Here is a 17,788-nt window from a genome sequence, read left to right on the forward strand (position 1 = left end):
TGAACAGCTGTCAGGCATACAGGCCAAGCCATATGCAAGGTGAGTGAGGCCGTGTCAGGTTTGAGCATGGAGTCTTTCACATTCTTTTGTAGGTTTGTAGACATCTTACTTTTCTCGGAATCAACAAACTAGGGAAATTCTGAATTTCACACCCGCAAAATATGGGCCTATAAAAATCAAAATAAAGTCAAATATGCTAGTGCATGCCTATACCCAGCATTTAGGAGTCTGAGACAGGAGGATTGAGTGTTCAAGTGTAACAAGGCTTTACCTCAAGAAATAATAAAGCTTCCAAATAAGCCAGGTACAGAAAAAAACAAACAACATGTATGGAAGCTATACATTTTAAACTCATAAAAATGAGCATAAAATGATCGAGTTACTAATGAGTAACGTTGGTCCAAGGACCCAAAGCTTTGTTTAGGCAGGAAGGGTAATGTTTTGAAAACTGTTGTATGAAATGGTATAGTTGATAATAAAACAAATTTCAAAATTGCTAGAGAGCAAATTCTTGAATGTCTCACCATAAAAATTCAATTAACTGTGGTGTTAATCTTGCTCATCAAATTGATGGGCTCTGGAATTAACTAAGGCATACCCCTCTGGGTGAATCAATGAAAGAATTTCCAGGAAAGGTAAACTAGAAGATGAGAACATACACACACTATTGGTTCTGTTCCCATTAAGAACTCTGTCTGAAACAAATCATGGTTGGTTCTAAGAGTGGTTTTAGAGAAAAGTAATTGTAAGAATGAATTTTTCTCCTGGGCTTCATAGAATCTGGAGCTGGCTCTCCAATTCCTAAAGTGGATAAAGACTCTTTTGGTGGGATAAAATGAGACACTCCGAGTTGATGATGTGAACTATTTAAAGAACTGTGTAGGAAAAAATGAATCTAGTACTGATGATTCGTATCTTATAAGGAGGGAGGAGTGTAGTAATTATATGTATAAAGGTTTTGAATATTTTTTTGTGAAAACAAGAAATACGATCATGAGGGTGTGTTGCATATAACATCTCTGGATAGAGTAACAGCAGAAACATCTGAGCTCAGAGACAAATTGTCCCAGCTTCAGATGTGCATAAATAATTTTGAAACTCCTAAACGTGTTCTGAGAATCATCTTTCCAGTTGGCATTGTAAAAAACCAGACCCGTGTGATTGGCTGATTTACAATGCAAGTATAAATCCCCATATCAAAGGATGCCAGCAGTTAAAGTGAAAACACTGACAAGTAAAGAGGACAACTTGGACTGGAGATGTACAGGAGGAAGCAGATGAGGCTAAGGATGTTGAACTCTGGCAAGGCAGCAGTACATCTTTCCTGCGCTACCTCAAGGGTACATTAATTACCCGTGATCTGTTTCACAACATCTCTACTGCAAGGTATCACAATGCTCCATTATATTGATGATGCTATTCTGAATGGAACAAATAAATGGGAGGCAGCAAACACTCTCAAACTCTTGGTAAATCATGTGCACGTACAAGGACTGGAAATAAATCTGAACATGGTGGCATATGCTTGTAATCACATCGTTGAGGAGGAAGAGACAAGGAGATTCCCTAGAATTTATTGGTTAGCTACTGCTACTAAATCAGTCAGTTCCAAGTTCAGTGAGATGCTCTGAAAATGGAGAGTGACAGGGGGTGATAAGACAACTGATAGCCACTTCTAACTTGCATACACCTGAGCATGAATGTACACAAGCACACACACACATACACACACACACACAATCATGTGCATATTAATACACCACATATGTACATACACACACTGGTAACAAGAAGGAAAGAAAGGAATGAGGAAGGAAGGAAGAAAGAAAGAAAGAAAGGAAGGCAAGCTATCAAGAAGTTAGGACTGCCCAAGTTTAAGTAGACAGCCTAAGGTGTTCTTACCATACAGATGATCCAAAGCCAGCTTGCAAGTCTAAGCATGGGTTATGTCCATGTCACTCTGCCCTTGAGAGTGCTGGTGTTTGGGTACAAATTTCATATGCATACAGATTGCCTTGGCATTGACTGTGATTCCTAGTAGCCCAATTTCAAGTTTTCTGCTGTTTATTTGTAGAGAAATACTGGCAGAAATCCTGCGATTTCAGTTTTCTTTTCTGGATCTCATTCAAAGTGCTTTACTTTGTGCATGATTCTGAGATACTCTTAAGGTGATAAATTTTAACATCATCCAGATATTTTTATTTTTCTCAGCATGGAAGTTGGTCTGAATTATCTAGACGTCCATTGTGTTTAAAAAAATACATCATCTGAGCAATAGCCTGTAATTTCGTGGGAGTCTCTCAGACAGCCCTGACCAAGGACCCCTGTCTCCCAGAGAGATGGAAGGTAACTCCTTGTTACTAATGACAACATGCACCTCAGAGGCCCCCCCAAATGAAACCTACCTGCAAGTCTCCTCCCTACAGACTAGTTTTCATGAAATCATTCAAGCTTCAAAAGGAGGGGAGCAACCACAGTTCTATCCAGGTATAGGGTGTATAAGCCACAGCAGAAACACTGTATGCTAGCACTACGAGTACATGCCTTAGTTTTCCATTGCTGTGAAAAGACGCCATGACTAAGGCGACTTATGGAAGAAACCATTTAATTTCCAGAGAGTGAGTCCATAGCCACCATGACAGGTAGAATGACAGAAATCAGGCGATTGTGATGACGGAGCAGTAGCTGAGAACTTACATCCTGATCCACTCGCACAAGACAGAGAGAGATGGCTGGGAATGGGATTTTGAAAACCTTGAGCCTACTCTTGGTGACAACCCTTCTCCAATAAGTCCATGCCTCCTAATCCTTCCCAAAGAGTTCCACCTACTGAGGACGAAGCATTCAAATATGCGTGCCTAGGAGGGCCATTCTCATCCAAACCACAGTGAAGAAGGGGTATGCCAACAAATTTCCAATTAGAATTAGCTCACTAAGTAAATGGAAAATTGTTTCTTGTATTGGAAACCTAGCTAACTATTCAGAGCTAAAGAACTCATAGAACATAGGAGAACCTACATTGCTCATTTTACTGAGCCAAAATAATTCCTAAAATCATTCTAAATATGTGTCCTTATGCCCTCAGAGATGTGTAGGCATCAATCCTCATCAAGGAAACTTATCTTTACAACAGAGACCATTACTGAAAGCCACAAACATATACAAAACAATCTCTGCACCAAGGCTCAGGGATGCTGAAGAAGAGGGGACAGAAAGATTGTGAGAGGCAAAGGGAGATTTTGCCCCTTAATGATCCCAGAAGCTATACTCATAATGTCTCATCAACAGGACTGCCTAAGGATGGGCTAAATAAGGACAACAACAATATACACATTTAAGTGGAAACCTCAACACCACACAACAGACTTCAGATAACTGTGGAATACCAGGAGTGTGAGAAATAGTAATCCCAGGGAAGAATACACCAATTGGTTATCCAACGTAAATGGTCATTTCTGACAACATAAATAAAATTAATGTTATACACACCGAGCAGGTTTTAATCATGCATTTAGGATAATGTGTGTGTGTGTGTGTGTGTGTGTGTGTGTGTGTGTGTAACAGCAAATAATGGGAAAAGAAGCCATAAGTTTGAAGGGCAGCAAGGAGGTATATATGGGAGTGTTTGGAGGGAAGAAAAGGAAGGGGGAAATGATATTATCCCCCAAAAATAAAATCATAAAAATAGGTCATGTTAGTATTTTCTTCTTTGTGAATACAATTATATTCTTTCTAATAACATAAATTCAGTACCTTAGAAAATAAAGACTCTGTGGGCTTCTTAGAATGTTCCAGAATCAGTATTAGGGAGTAGGCAATGATTTATAGACAATGTTATGAATATTTTTAGAGACATCCTTCCAAAATGCCCAATCTCATGGACTCAAGTTGAGAGAAGCTGTAGAACTTATGAAGAGCGTGGAATGAGATCATCAGGGATCCTAATGAATCCTATTTAAGCAAAGTAAAGCATGCCTTATTCTAAATGTTCCTCTTCGGCTCAAGCTCTCATCACGTATGTTTTCATACATGCTACTAATTATCATGGTGTGGACATTGTCCAGGTGAGTCACTTCTGCTATTGCATCTAATATAGATGTGCTATGTGATCACATAGTTAGACGCAATCCATAACTAAACGGAAGACTGAATAAATGAGAGAAAAAAGCAGAGAGTACTTAATTCCAAGTCTGAGCCTAATGAGGAGACTGGAGCTACATTTCCGGTGATTTGACACCTAATATGTCACTGAGATAATACGCAGAGACACTGAAATTATTGTGAGTGAAGTACGTGTGCCCAAGTATGCGACTCTCTTGACGCATGGATGTCTTTCCTAGGGACACTGAAACTCTAGACAATAACATCAGATGGATGAGCTCCCTTGAAAGCACATTGAACAACTTCGTTTGAGCTGGAATAGTAAAGAGGCACAAGGCTTCCATGCAGCAGAAGACACAGGCCGTTTGTGAGAAGAGCTGAAAGCCACAGTTAGAGCAGTCAGTTGGGGAAGAAGAGGCATGGTGGGAACATAATTAAACTGACAGCACCTCTACTGTCTCCTGCAGCCGGCGACATGTGGATAAGCGATGGATGCTGTTCTGGATCTCACCGACCACCTCGTGATGGTTATCAAGGCTGATGGGAACATGAGCTTTGAGGAGTCAAGGGTAGCAGAGCATTTAGGCTAATGTGTGTATGACTTTGTTGAAAGGACCCATGTGGCTTTATGATGCTGAATCCATACAGCAAGAAGGGTTGTATGCAAATGGCCTTGTTGGCTTGATATGCCATCTGTGCAAACAGAAGCTTCTTCCCAGGACAGTAGCCACTGTCTTCCTGGCATGAGGCGGGCGATGGAGCGTGCATAGAGACTGCAGAGGAAGATCATGTGGGTGCTGGTGGTTAGCTGTCACCTGGGACAACAGAACCTGAAGCCGTGAGTACCTGCCTAGCAATCAATCTCTTCGGTCACCGGCTTTTTTACATCACAACACTGCATGCTTTCTGTTGTTAGCTGTGAGTCAATGGGATTCAGATACTCAGCTTCACAGAACATCACCACATTCAGTCTACCTAGAAGGTGCTTCAGAAGCCTTTATCCTAAAAGCTTGGCATGGTGGTGCACACCTTTAACACCAGCTGAGGCAGGTAGAGAGTTCTAAGACATCTAGAGCTCCATAATAGACAGATCCTGTCTCGAGTAGTTTTGTGTCAACTTGGCTCAAGCTAGAGTCATCTGAGAGGAAGGAGCCTCAAGTAAGATAATGCCTCCATACACTCAGGCTGCAGGCCAGCCTGTAGGGAATTTTCTTAATGATTGGAGTGGGAGCGCCCAAGCCACTGTGAGTAGTACCGTTCCTGGGCTAGCAGTCTTGGCGTTCTATAAGGAAGGAGACTGAACAAACCATGAGGAGCAATCACCCCTGGCCTCTTCATGACCTCCAGCCTCCAGGCTCCTACCCTGCTTGAGTTCCTGTTCTTATTTCTTTTGATGATGAATGGTGATGTGGAAGCGTAAGACAAATAAACCCTCTCTTCTCCAAGCTGCTTTAGTATGGTGTGCCGTCACAGCAGTAGCAACCCGAAGACCAACCCTGTCATAAAAAAAAAAAAAAGCCTAGATTCTCAGATCGAGTCCTGAGCTGGGAAAAGCCCTGTGTCCTGTGCAGGCCTCATTTCCAGAGTGAAGCAGTCACCTCCCTTAGGCAGCTACAGCAGAGCTGACCTACTGTGTACCAGACACCCCTGGCCTTCCTCTGCTATTTTCATGCTCTGGGGACCTTGGGCAGGGCAACAGGGAGGGCTGGCCTGTTGTTCCCAGAATTTCTGTCACACCCCATTAAGTGCCTCCAGGCAAGTATGCAGGAATCATCTCACTCACCCCCTGCTCCTCTTCTCCCTCTGCCCCCCTCCCTCCTCCCCATCTTCTGTCTTCTTCTATTTTTTTTTTGGTCCTTTTCTCACATCCTACTTAATTACCAACATTAAGCTCTCCTCAGAATCTTGCCACAACGTTGAAAAAGTGTAATGATCTAAAAAGAACATTAAGAAAGAAAGAGAAAAACAAAACAAAAAAGAGCCCGAAGCCCTTGTTTCTGGTTCACCGTGCTCCTTGATCAGATGATGTCAAACCAGACACAACAGAAAGAAGTACAATCTTTGTCCCGGGGCATGGCCATTTCTTCCTCAGTTAGCGTATTTGGGCCAGGGTATAACGCTTACCGCCTTTAATTCCCATTAATAAAACCCCTCTGGGACTTATGAGTTGCTGTGTTTGGCAGCTTCGAGGAACTGTTCTGTCACCTGCGATATCGGTTCTTGTAGTTCTTTATCCATCAGCCTGGGATATTCTCTACAGACCTGGTCTACTTTGTGTAGGCCTTAGTGGAAGTTGCGCAGGCAGGGATCCAGTAAGATGAGGTTCCTGCCATTTAAAATTCTATTTACTTGAAGAAAAAAGGGAAGCCTTTATTGCAATCTGTGTATTTATTAAAATTGGATTATTTAGGTGTTTCACCACACTTTCTTTAAAAGTTGTGACTCTCCTAAAACTTAAACATAGAATCGTGATATGATCTAGTGATTCCACTACAGTGAGGGCTGAAGCTGGCCTTTGTACACCTGTGTTTGAAGGAACATCTTACAAAAGACAGTAGTGAGTGAGAGTCAACTGAGTATCCATCAGGGGAGAATCCATAAAACGTGACGAATGTGTACAAGGGAATATTATTCAAGTTTAAAACGGAACATGATTTTCACATGCTAAGGGAACTTTTGTCATTATGCTAAAAAAGTCACAAATCCCACATGTGCACGTATATATAATGTATAAGATATATAAATATATTTATATATAAATTTTACATATGAATTAAAATCTAAATTCTTTGAATGACGGGAAACATGTTACATTTCTGAGTTTGGCTTATACTAATATATAAGGATTTCTGCTTCTGTCTGTTCTACTGCAAGTATCACTGTTTCATTTTTCTTTATGGCTGAATTAAATTCCAGAGTATATTAATAGCATCTTTTCTTTCTCCATTTATTTCTTGACGGACATCTAGGCTGTCCCACTTCTTGGCTGTCATGGATAGTGCTGAAATGAATGTGGACGGGCAAGTATCTATGTGGTAGAACTTAGTGGCCTTTAGGTACAGCCTAGCAATGGTCATATGGTTGCTGCATTTTTAGTTTTTAAAGAAAACTTCATATTTCCAAAGTGGCTGCCATTTCCTTAATAACTGTACCAATTTATATTCCCCTCAACAGCCCATATAATATACTAGAGTTCCTCCTTCCACTCATCCTTAACAGCTTAGGTTGTTTTCTTGATGACAGCCAACTTAATATGTTTGTTTTAAGGCGTTTTTTTCTCCATCATTTATTGGCTGTTTGTGTTTCATCTCTTGAGAATTTCATTCAGTCCGTTGGTCTATTTGCTGACCGGATTTTACTGGGGATGTTTTATTGTTTAATTTTTATATTTTTTTATATATTCTTTGTATGACTCTTCTTTTCTACAGTCCATTGGCGAAAGGCTTCCACCCCTTCTGTAATCTCTTGTCACATTTGCTGTGCTGATGTTTTGCAGTTTCAACCAATCCCATTGGCCAGTACATAGGATTACTTCCTGAGTTGTAACAGACTTTTCAGAAAGCCCTTGCCTGAGCTTTGTGTCTTCAAGTACTTTACCTATATTTTCCTCTAGCACTTTCAAAGCTTCAGGTCTTATATTAAGTTCTTTGATCCATTTTTATTTGATTCTTGTGCAATACAAAATATAAAGAACTTAGAGTCTTTTAGGGTTTCTTTAGGATTTGTAATGCTCTACTTTTATAGACCATGAGAATACTACATGTTCCATATCTGTAGATGGAATATTCTGTAGATGTCTGTTAAATCCAATTGATTGGTGGTATTGTTTTGTTTGGATGTTCTTTATTGGTTTTTAGTTTGGAAAACCTACCTAAAGACGGGAGTGGTGTATTGAAGCCTCTCATTATTATTATGTCAGTGTTCATCTGACCTTTCGTAACTTTTAGTATTTGTTTTATGACTCAAGGAGCACTAACATTTGGTGAATAAGTATTTACAAATGTTACAGCTTCTTGTTTGATGTTTCCATGATTTAATTTACAGTGACTTTCTTTTTAGCTTTGCTTTATCATTTTCTTGGGGTGGGGTAGGGTCAGTAATTAAACCTACAGCCTTGTGCATGCTAAACATATGCTCTAACATACCAAATACATAACCAACTTCTGCTTTGTATTTTCGGCACCTGACTGAGATAAGGTATGGAGAATTCCTGTCTAGAGCTCTTAAATGGTTCTTGTATTTCAATGTCAATGTATTTCCCTAGGTTTGGGAAATTTATATAATTTTATTCAATAAACTATACCTTTGGGATTTAGTGAAGCTTCTCTGCCCCCTGTCACTTGGAAGATATCCAATTTTGTGGAAGTTTAGGTCATATGTGTTTTTTTTTTTTGTTAGTGTTCCCTGCTGGATTTATTCTTCTGATTGGTTTATCTGTTGATGCTGCTGTTGAGGCTGCTTCATTTCCAAGATTTCTGTTTCTTTTTTTTTCAGATTTTTGATTTCATTACTTAATTTCTTACTCCACACTTTTAAAGCTCTTTTCCAAACTGCTGGGTAATGTATTTTGTTGATTTTCATACCTGAATTGATCCCCTGCTTAATTCACCTGTTCATTTGAGTCCTCTATCTGGTCTCAGATGCTTTGAAACAGTTGGATTCTCCTGAGATTGTAGGGGTGCCACCACCCCTGGTCCATATTTATTCTTTTCTCATGCAGTCTGATTCCTGTTTCTGTCCTCCGACAAAGTACTACGTCCTAATTGTTGACTTACAGAACCTTCATGATGGTCTTCCTGTCTGTGCACAGCAACTCTCTCCATGCTTCTTTTAAGAGACTAGTGTAATTGTTGGTTTTTTTCTTTTTTTCTCTTATTTTCTGGCTGTTTGGGGCACCTGTCACATACCTCCCAAATAAACACATGGAGGCTTATTCTTTCTTATAATTATGCCCAGCCTTAGCTTGGCTTGTTCCTAGCTAGCTTTTCTTAAGTTGTCCTGTCTACCTTTTGCCTCTGGGCTTTTACCTTTCTCTATTTCTGTACATCTTTTCTTTCCTTATTATTTCATGTCTGACTATGTACCTGGGTGGCTGGCCCCTTATTTTCTTGCTCCTTCATCTTGTCTTCCCAGAAGATCTTGTTTTTTTCCCCTTTTTATTCTCTCTGCCTGTCAGCCCTGCCTATCCTTTCTCCTGCCTAGCTATTAGACCATCAGGTGTTTTAGACAGGCAAAGAATCACAGCTTCACAGTTAAACAAATGCAACATAAAAAGAATGAAACACATCTTTGCATCATTAAACAAATGTCCCATAGCATAAACAAAAGTAACACACTTTAAAATGATATTCCACAATAGACTAGGCCAGGAGACCTCCTTTTTTCTGCCTGCTCGCTGATGTCACCATACTCCCCCACCCATCTTGGTATACTGTAATGACCCCATTACCCCATTAGAATAACCAAAATCTGTAAATGAAAATACACTTATGTACTAGGTTTTATAGGTCTTCTCATGATATGGCCTCTGTTGAATCACCCTCCTTGATGTTGCAAACTGTAATTCCATATCTGGGTTTTATTAGACTAGTCACATTCCTAATGTGAATATCCCTCCAGCTCCTCAGGCCTTCTCTCTCTTTGTTTCCTTGTGAAGGGTGTTGGTTAAACAAAAACAAAAGAAAATGTCAGGATTTCATCTTCTATGAGTTTCCTCTTTTCTTTTGTCCATTTGATGACAGTTCATCTTTCTTGGGCGAATCCAGATATACATCCTAGAAGCATTTGTCTTGGCACTGTGATGGTTAACATTACATTTAAAGTTTAGACTTATTATGTTTGAAAGACCAAAAAGCCAAAAGCAAAAAAAAAAATGCCTCTAGCTTATAGGCTGTGTGTCCTAGCAGCCCAGCTCCCCTTTGCCCCCAGATATTGAAGCTGATTCTTAAATTGATTGATCTTGTAAAATCTGCTGTTCTAGCAAGACAGTAGGTCAAAAGACTGCCATTTCTGCTTTTGTAATCAGTCCTGCTCACTACACTCAAAAAGATGAGGACAAAACTGCAAGGCATGTATGTTAAAATCAGATCGTGGGTACGTGTAGGCTGATTATATGTAATCTTGTGGTTTTTACCCATAAGTCTTGGGCTGTGAAAGGACAGGTGTGGCCATGACACCCCAAGAGCAAGTTCTCAGCACAAAGGAGATTTATTGACCCCAGAGGGACAAAGGACAGGGAATAAGGCACAACGAAGACAAAAGACAAGGGATAAGAGAAAAGGAACACAGGAAAGGGGAACAGATTTTTTGTCCCAGGGGCACAAAAGGATGGCCTCTGAATAGAGAAGAGGCAGACATGGCCCTTAGGCAAATTGTAGTTTACAAAGGGAAACCCCCTGTTAGTGGTAGTTGGTTTGTTTTGATTGGACATGTTAATTAGGGTGGTCTACAGGGGCCTGGTGATTGCAGGGCTTCAATACTTTGTTGGATGGACCTTGGTAGTCAGCCACAGCAGCAGGAAGTGGCCAAATAAGGGAATAGACCTTGGTGACTATCTTTAGGAATGTAATCTAACCATTTAGCATGGAAGAGGAAATGGGTGAAGGGAAAGGCCTTCCAGAGCCATGTTTGCTATGCTGGGGCCTGCTAGAGCCCTTCAGGCTGCATCTTGGGAGCATTCTCGAGTACAGTCTTGACCCCACATTGAACAATAGTAGCTAAATTAAACAATCCTCCTCTTACTCCAGAAGCAAGCCTCCAAAGCACCAAAGGATCCAATTAAAAAGTGGTCTACAGAACTAAATAGAGAATTCTCAATAGAAGAGTCTAAAATGGCTGAGAGGCACTAAAGAAAGTGCTCAACATCCCTAGCCATCAGGGAAATGCAAATCAAAACAACTCTGAGAGACCATCTTACTCCTGTCAGAATGGCTAAAATCAAAAACACCAATGACAATTTATGCTGGAGAGGATGTGGAGAGAGAGGAACACTCCTCCATTGCTGGTGGGAGTGCCAACTCACACAGCCACTATGGAAATCAGTATGGAGATTCCTCAGGAAAATGGGAATCAGTCTACCACAAGACCCAGCAATTCCACTCTTAGGCATATACCCAAAAGATGCACATTCATACAACAAGGGCATCTGCTCCACCATGTTCATAGCAGCATTATTTGTAATAGCCTGAACCTGGAAGCAACCTAAATGCCCCTCAACTGAAGAGTGGATAGAGAAAATGTTGTACATTTACACAATGGAGTACTACCCAGTGGAATAAAAAACAATGGAATCTTGAAATTTGGATGGCACTAGAAGAAACCATCCTGAGTGAGGTAACCCAGTCACAAAAAGACAAACATGGTATGTACTCACTCATATATGGATTTGGATTTTAGATATGAATCAGGGGAGTGCCAGTCTACAATCCCACTGCCAGAGAGTCTGGGAAACAGGAAGGACTCTAAGAGAGATATGCATGGTATCCCAGAGAAGATGGAATGAGGCAAGATCTCCTGAGTGGACTGGGAGCATGGTGGGGGGACAGGAAAAAAAGAGGGGGAAAAGAGGAGGAGAGAGGAGGACATGGGGGTGCAGGAAGGTTGAATTAGGAGTAGAATACAGGAGAGCAGGATGAGTGATACCATAATAGAGGGAGTCATTCTAGTTTTGAGAGGAGATCTGGCCCTAGTGAGATTTCCAGAGATCTACAATGATGACACCAACTGGCAAACTTAGCAATATTGGAGAGACTACCTTAAATGCCCCTCCCTGATAATGATTTTGATGACTATCTTATATGCCATCCTAGAACCTCCATGCAGTGACTGATAAAAGCAGAGGCAGACACCCACAGCTAAACACTGAACTGAACTCCTGGAACCCAGTGACAGAGAGGGAGGAGTGATGAGCAAAGGGGTGAAGGCTGGGCTGGTGAAACCCAGAGAAACAGCTGACCTGAACAAGGGGGAGATCTTGGACCCCAGACTGATGACTGAGAGGCCAGCATGGGACTGATGCAGACCCCCTGAATGTGGGTGTCAGTGAGGAGACTCAGGCAATCTATGGGATTTTTGGGTAGTAGATCAGTATTTATCCCTGGCACAAAAATGGACTTTGGGCACCCATCCCACAATGAGGGATGCTCTCTCAATCTGGACATTTGGGGGAGGGCCTGGGCCCTCCCTGGAATGAAATGACAGACTCTAGAGATCCCCCTTGGAGGGCCTTACCCTCCTGGGGAATGGAGTAGGGATTGGGTGGGGTCCTAGGGGGACTTGCAGGGGTCTGTGGAGGCTGGGGGGACAGGCATGGAGGGGAGGGAGAGGGAGCTGGGGCTGACATGGGAAGCAAGCTTGTTCCTAATTAAAAATATAATAACAAAGTTTCAAAAAAGTCCATTTCAGCATATTTTATGTCTCTGGATGGAGAATTCTGTTTGTGCCTTCATTTTGAGCTTCAACTTCTATTGTTTGTGTGTCTCTTCTTATGACATTATTAAGAATATAGATTGTTTTTTGATTTTTGTGTTGTTATTGTTGGTACCAATTTTTGCTCAGAATAAAGCAGTGATTTACTGTTCAAAAATCTCCTCTTATTAAAATTTATTTATGATCATGGTGAATCTCTGAGCTACCCCAGGCCCATAACAGCTCATGTCTATAGCACTCTCCCTCACCCTCCAGAATCTCTCCCAGTTTTAGCCCCAACTCCCTTTGTGATCCTTTCCATCGTTCACCCACCACTCCTTCAACACAATTTTTTTGACATTTTTATAAAGCAAAGACCAGTGTCATATAAGGTCGTAACAACATGATTAATAGCATTTTCTCCTTGAATGTCAATATTCACATTTTGTACATTGTCACTGGGATCTCCCTGTAAATCTCTTGGAAAGAATTTGCTTTCCAACATCATTCTGTGTAGCAGTTTCCTCTGAGATTAAAATAATCTACCCATCTGGAAGCATCTTAAACCAGAAGATAAACAACTCAAAATAGTTTCAGGAAGTTCCTGAAACTGACCAGATTCACTAGGTTGGTCCCTCTTAAGGGTAAATAATAAAGACTGTTGTGAGTCATCTTCATACAAGCCATGTCCCAAAGAAGACTCTGAGATTAGACCAGATGCTTGGATGAAGTTTAGACCAACCGAGTCACTTTCTAGTCCCTTGAGCTGCCAGCAGGCTGTGCAACATACTACAGGTTTCCAGCTTTTGTGAGTTGTCACTTGAGCTGGATTAGGCTTTGGGGATGCAGGTTTTTTTTAGTCATTTATGTCCCTGCAAGTAGCTCCAGAAAACTCCTTGGCTCACCAAACTGAACTCTGGTTGAATACATACTTTATTCACGAACTCCCTCTCTGGGGTAAGTAGGCATGTGTATTGCTTCTCCCTATGAAAAATATTGTCACACAACACATGATGAGAATCTGATGGCCTCCCAGGAGTATGAATCTAGGAGACAGAGGACTCTCTGTTTGAGGCTGCTGAGCTCAAGACATCTGTGTTGACTAGTCTTATATCAACTTAACACAAGCTGGAGTTACTTGAAAGGAAGGAACCCCAATTGAGAAAATACCCCCATAAGATCCAGCTGTAGGGTATTTTCTTGAACAGTGGTTGATGGGGAGGGTCTAGCCCTTTGTGGGTGGTGCCATCTCTGGGCTGGTTGTCCTGGGTTCTATAAGAAAGTAGGCCAGATAAGCTACAGGAAAACAGACCAATAAGCAGCATCTCTCCACGGCCTCTACATCAGTTCCTGCCTCCTGGTTCCTATCCTGCTTGAGTTCTTGTCCTGATCTCCTTTGATGATGAACAGAAATATAGATGGGTAAGCCAAATAAGACCACTCCTCCCCATCTTGCTTTTTGGTCAGATGTTAGGTTAGAAATCCTAACTAAGACAACATTCATTCACCATTTGATCAAATCAGGGAAATCTCCCAAGACAGATTTGATTAGTAGGAATTTCTTGCTTACACAGTGTTGATTTTGCCCAAATATGTGCTAAATCAGCTTCCCATGCTTATAATTTGAAACCTGAATTGAATTCCTTGTTTTATGGCTTGAAGTCGATCACAGTGGGAGCACTCACACCTGGACACTGACAAGTATTGTAGGGGAAAAAGGACCAGCCAAAGAAACACACCCTAAGCAGAGCCAAAGAAACACACCCTGAGCAGAGCCAAAGAAATACCTTTTGGCCCTGCAACCAGAACCAAAGAAATGTACCCTGACCCTGAAACCAGTGCTGAAGAAACACACTTAGTCCCTGGAATCTGAACCAGTGAAAGAAATATACTCTGGCCCTAAAACTAGAGCCAAAAGGCTAAAAAGGACCAGAGAAAGAAACACACTTTGGCCCTGAAACCAGAGCCAAATCTAACCCTAACCCTGTGCAAGAAAGCTAGCCAGTCCCTGAGCAGGAGATTAAAATCTGACCAATCCCCACCCTGGAAGCCCTATATAAACCCTGTGTCTCTTTAGCTTGTGGCTGTACCTGCTACCCGGCTGTCCTCTGCCACTCCAGCAGAGGGCAGCCACTCTCCTGGATTCTTCCCTCCCAATAAACCCCTTGGATGAGCTTTGAGTGAAGATCTTCTTTTATAGCAGAGCAGAGGTGAGCCTGGGCACAGGGGAGCGAGCAGGGTTGTAACACTTCTGCTGGGGAAACCTTCCCCTGGCAGAGCAGAGTTGTTACACTCAGCTCTCCAGATAGTGGAGCTGAATTGCTACACTGGGCAAGCACCCCGGGCTGGAAGACCCTCTCCTGCTGGAGCAGAGCTGATACATGGAGAAGCCTTTCCCCCAGGCAGGGCTGTGAGCAACAGCCAGGTAGTCCCTGACTCCAGAGCTTCAGGATACTTTTCCATCTGAGCTGTGTGACACTCTGTATTCTGTGGCTCCCGAGTGCCAGAATATGTGTCCCACCCGATCCATCTGAAATGCCTACAAATATTACAAATCAGAGCAGGTCTCACAAAATGCTATTGGTTGGACATATTGTCCAGTCTACTACCAGTTACAGAACACATGAAGACTATAATCTACTTTCTGTAGTTATGATGTGGCCAAAATGGCAAGGAACTTGCAGATGACACACCATTTAGCGGCGATGCCAGAACCACACGCCAAGAACAAGAGGTGAACTCTGCCAACTCCATATACATCTTCAAGGCAACTTTCTTTTGGCTACGTAGTGCTTTGGATCAATGTTTTCCCTATGTAAATGATATTTCAATAAAGTTGTAGCAGGATACATTCCCAAATTATATTTCCATGGCAGGGGATATAAAGATTATCAAAATCCTAAATGCCTCTTGTTAAATAGATCATCCAGAAGGTTGTGGCATTTAAACTTCCCCTCTGGTCATCTCAGTTCACCAAGGCACATCAAATACTTGGAGTCAGGACAGATGGAACACTTGACAGCCACCTCCAGCCCCTCCCTGCATAGACTCGGCTTTCCAATTAAGCTGGGATGATTCTGGCAATCTGGAGCTCTCTCTTGTCCCTGGCCCTCACATACTCGCTCTACACAGAGTTCTCCCCAACCTCTCCTCGGTACACTGCCAGCACTCGAATTTTAGGAGCTAACCCCAAACATGTGAATTAGCAGACGCCAGGAATGGGTTGCATGGACTTGAGATGGCGGCCAAAGGGGCTTCGTGGAAACCCGAATCAATTCAGGCTACCTTGCGAGGCTACTGGTTGCGCTCTACAAACTGACGGTGGGGCCCTAATGCCGAAGACAACACTTAGCGTATCTCAGTATCTCATTAAACACAGAGAAGCTGAGCTGGTGCATACATAGAGCCTTCACCCCTACTGACTAGTGTTCATGGTACTGGAAGGTAGGCTGCACACTAGAAGAAGAAGAGAAACATAAACCCAGTTAAATAGTTCACGCTCCTTCCAGAGACCCCCTGGGTGCGGCAGCAGCATCCTCCCAGCCATTGGGCTGTTTGCAATTCTTGCAGAAGCCCAGTCAAGAGCAGCTGAAGCAGTCATAAGCTTAGAGATGGACGTTGCTGCGATAAGGCAAAGCAAGGTCCAGCCGCTTCTAGGAGGTGTGCTCTTGGCTGGGTCTATAGCCTCCTGGGAATATACAGGCGGTAGTCCTGGACCTGGAGTTGATAGGAAGGTAAGAGTGCATACATAAAAGATTGTTTCACTGGGAGCTTTACTTTCTATACACATGAATTCCGGGCATGTCTGGAAAGCTGAGCATGCACAAGGCCAGGACTCAGTGTTGTGCTATAGGCCCCCATAAGCATCCATCAGCCAGAGACAACCCTGAACATAGGCACCAGGCAGCACAGCTGGGGCTGCAGGAATGCGCAGATCAAAATGCCAGCGGCACGCATTCCCTGCTTTCTAGGAAACGGTAAGGCCTGAGCACGCAGTAAACTCGTCGGTGTCGTTTTGTTTTCTATTGCAATCTCCTTCCTCAGCAGAGATGCTTGTTGACTCTACTAATCTTGAAGACTTGGGGGGGGGGTTCTCCCTTAGTTTTCCTACCTTGCATGGCCCCATGCACAACACGTAAAAAAGCGCTGCCTTATGAGTCCATGCCCTGAACAGTTCAAGAACTGTGTTAAAACCATCCTGAGCGAGGTAACCCAGTCACAAAAAGAGAAACATGGCATGTACTTTCTCATATATGGATTTTAGACATAGATCTGGGGAGAGCCAGCCTCCAATCCCACTGTCAGAGAGTCTGGGAAACAGAACCTTCATCCAATGGCTGATGGAAGCAGAGGCAGACTCCCACAGCTAAACACTGAGCTGAACTCAAGGATCCCAGTGACAGAGAGGGAGGACTAATGATCAAAGGGGTTAAGACTGGACTGGTTTAACCCCCAGAAACAGCTGACCTGACAAGGCGTAGCTCTTGAATCCCAGACTGATGCCTGGGAATCCAGCATGGGACTGATCAAGACCCCCTGAACGTGGGTGTCAGTGAGGAGGCCTAGGTAATTTATTGGGCCTTGGGTAGTAGATCAGTATTTATCCCGGGCATACAAATGGACTTTGGGTGCCCATCCAACAGGGAGAGATGCACTCTCACCCTGGACCCTCAGGGGAGGGTCTAGGCCCTGCCCTGGATGAAATGACAGACTATGGACACTCCCCATGGAGGGCCTCACCCTCCCTGGGGAAATGAGGGGATATTGGGGGGGGTGGTTGGTGGGAGGGCGAGGGAGGAGGAGAGGGAAAGGGAGAGGGACCTGGAATTGACATGTGAAACAACCTTGTTTCTAATTTAAATTTCAATTTAAAAATAAAAATTTAAAAATTAAAAAAAAGAAGGCCCTATGTTTGTTCTAATGCTATACTACTGCTGTCATGACTTTCTTAGCAGTAATCCTATTTTCTGTGTGGTGTTTGAAATGAAAAATGAAACACTTGATAGAATATGGGTTAGTTATATCCATTAACAGATGATATCCGTACAATGTGTGTCCCGTGTTGTAGTTTCTTGCTTCTCCAACGCCCTATGAACACGGGACCCAAAACTCCCAGGACCCATGATGAATGGGGTTTCAGAATGACAACGTAAGAGTTATGTTTGTGAAGGCACAAAATAGTCATGGACATCCCAAGAGGACACACACGTGGATCCCCAGTCCCCCAGAAACTGCTTGCAGTGTGGAAATCTGACATGGGAATCTAACAAAGAAGCCAACT

The sequence above is a fragment of the Mesocricetus auratus genome, unplaced genomic scaffold (genome assembly GCF_017639785.1).
Source record: "Mesocricetus auratus isolate SY011 unplaced genomic scaffold, BCM_Maur_2.0 Super-Scaffold_100030, whole genome shotgun sequence".
NCBI lineage: Eukaryota > Metazoa > Chordata > Mammalia > Rodentia > Cricetidae > Mesocricetus > Mesocricetus auratus.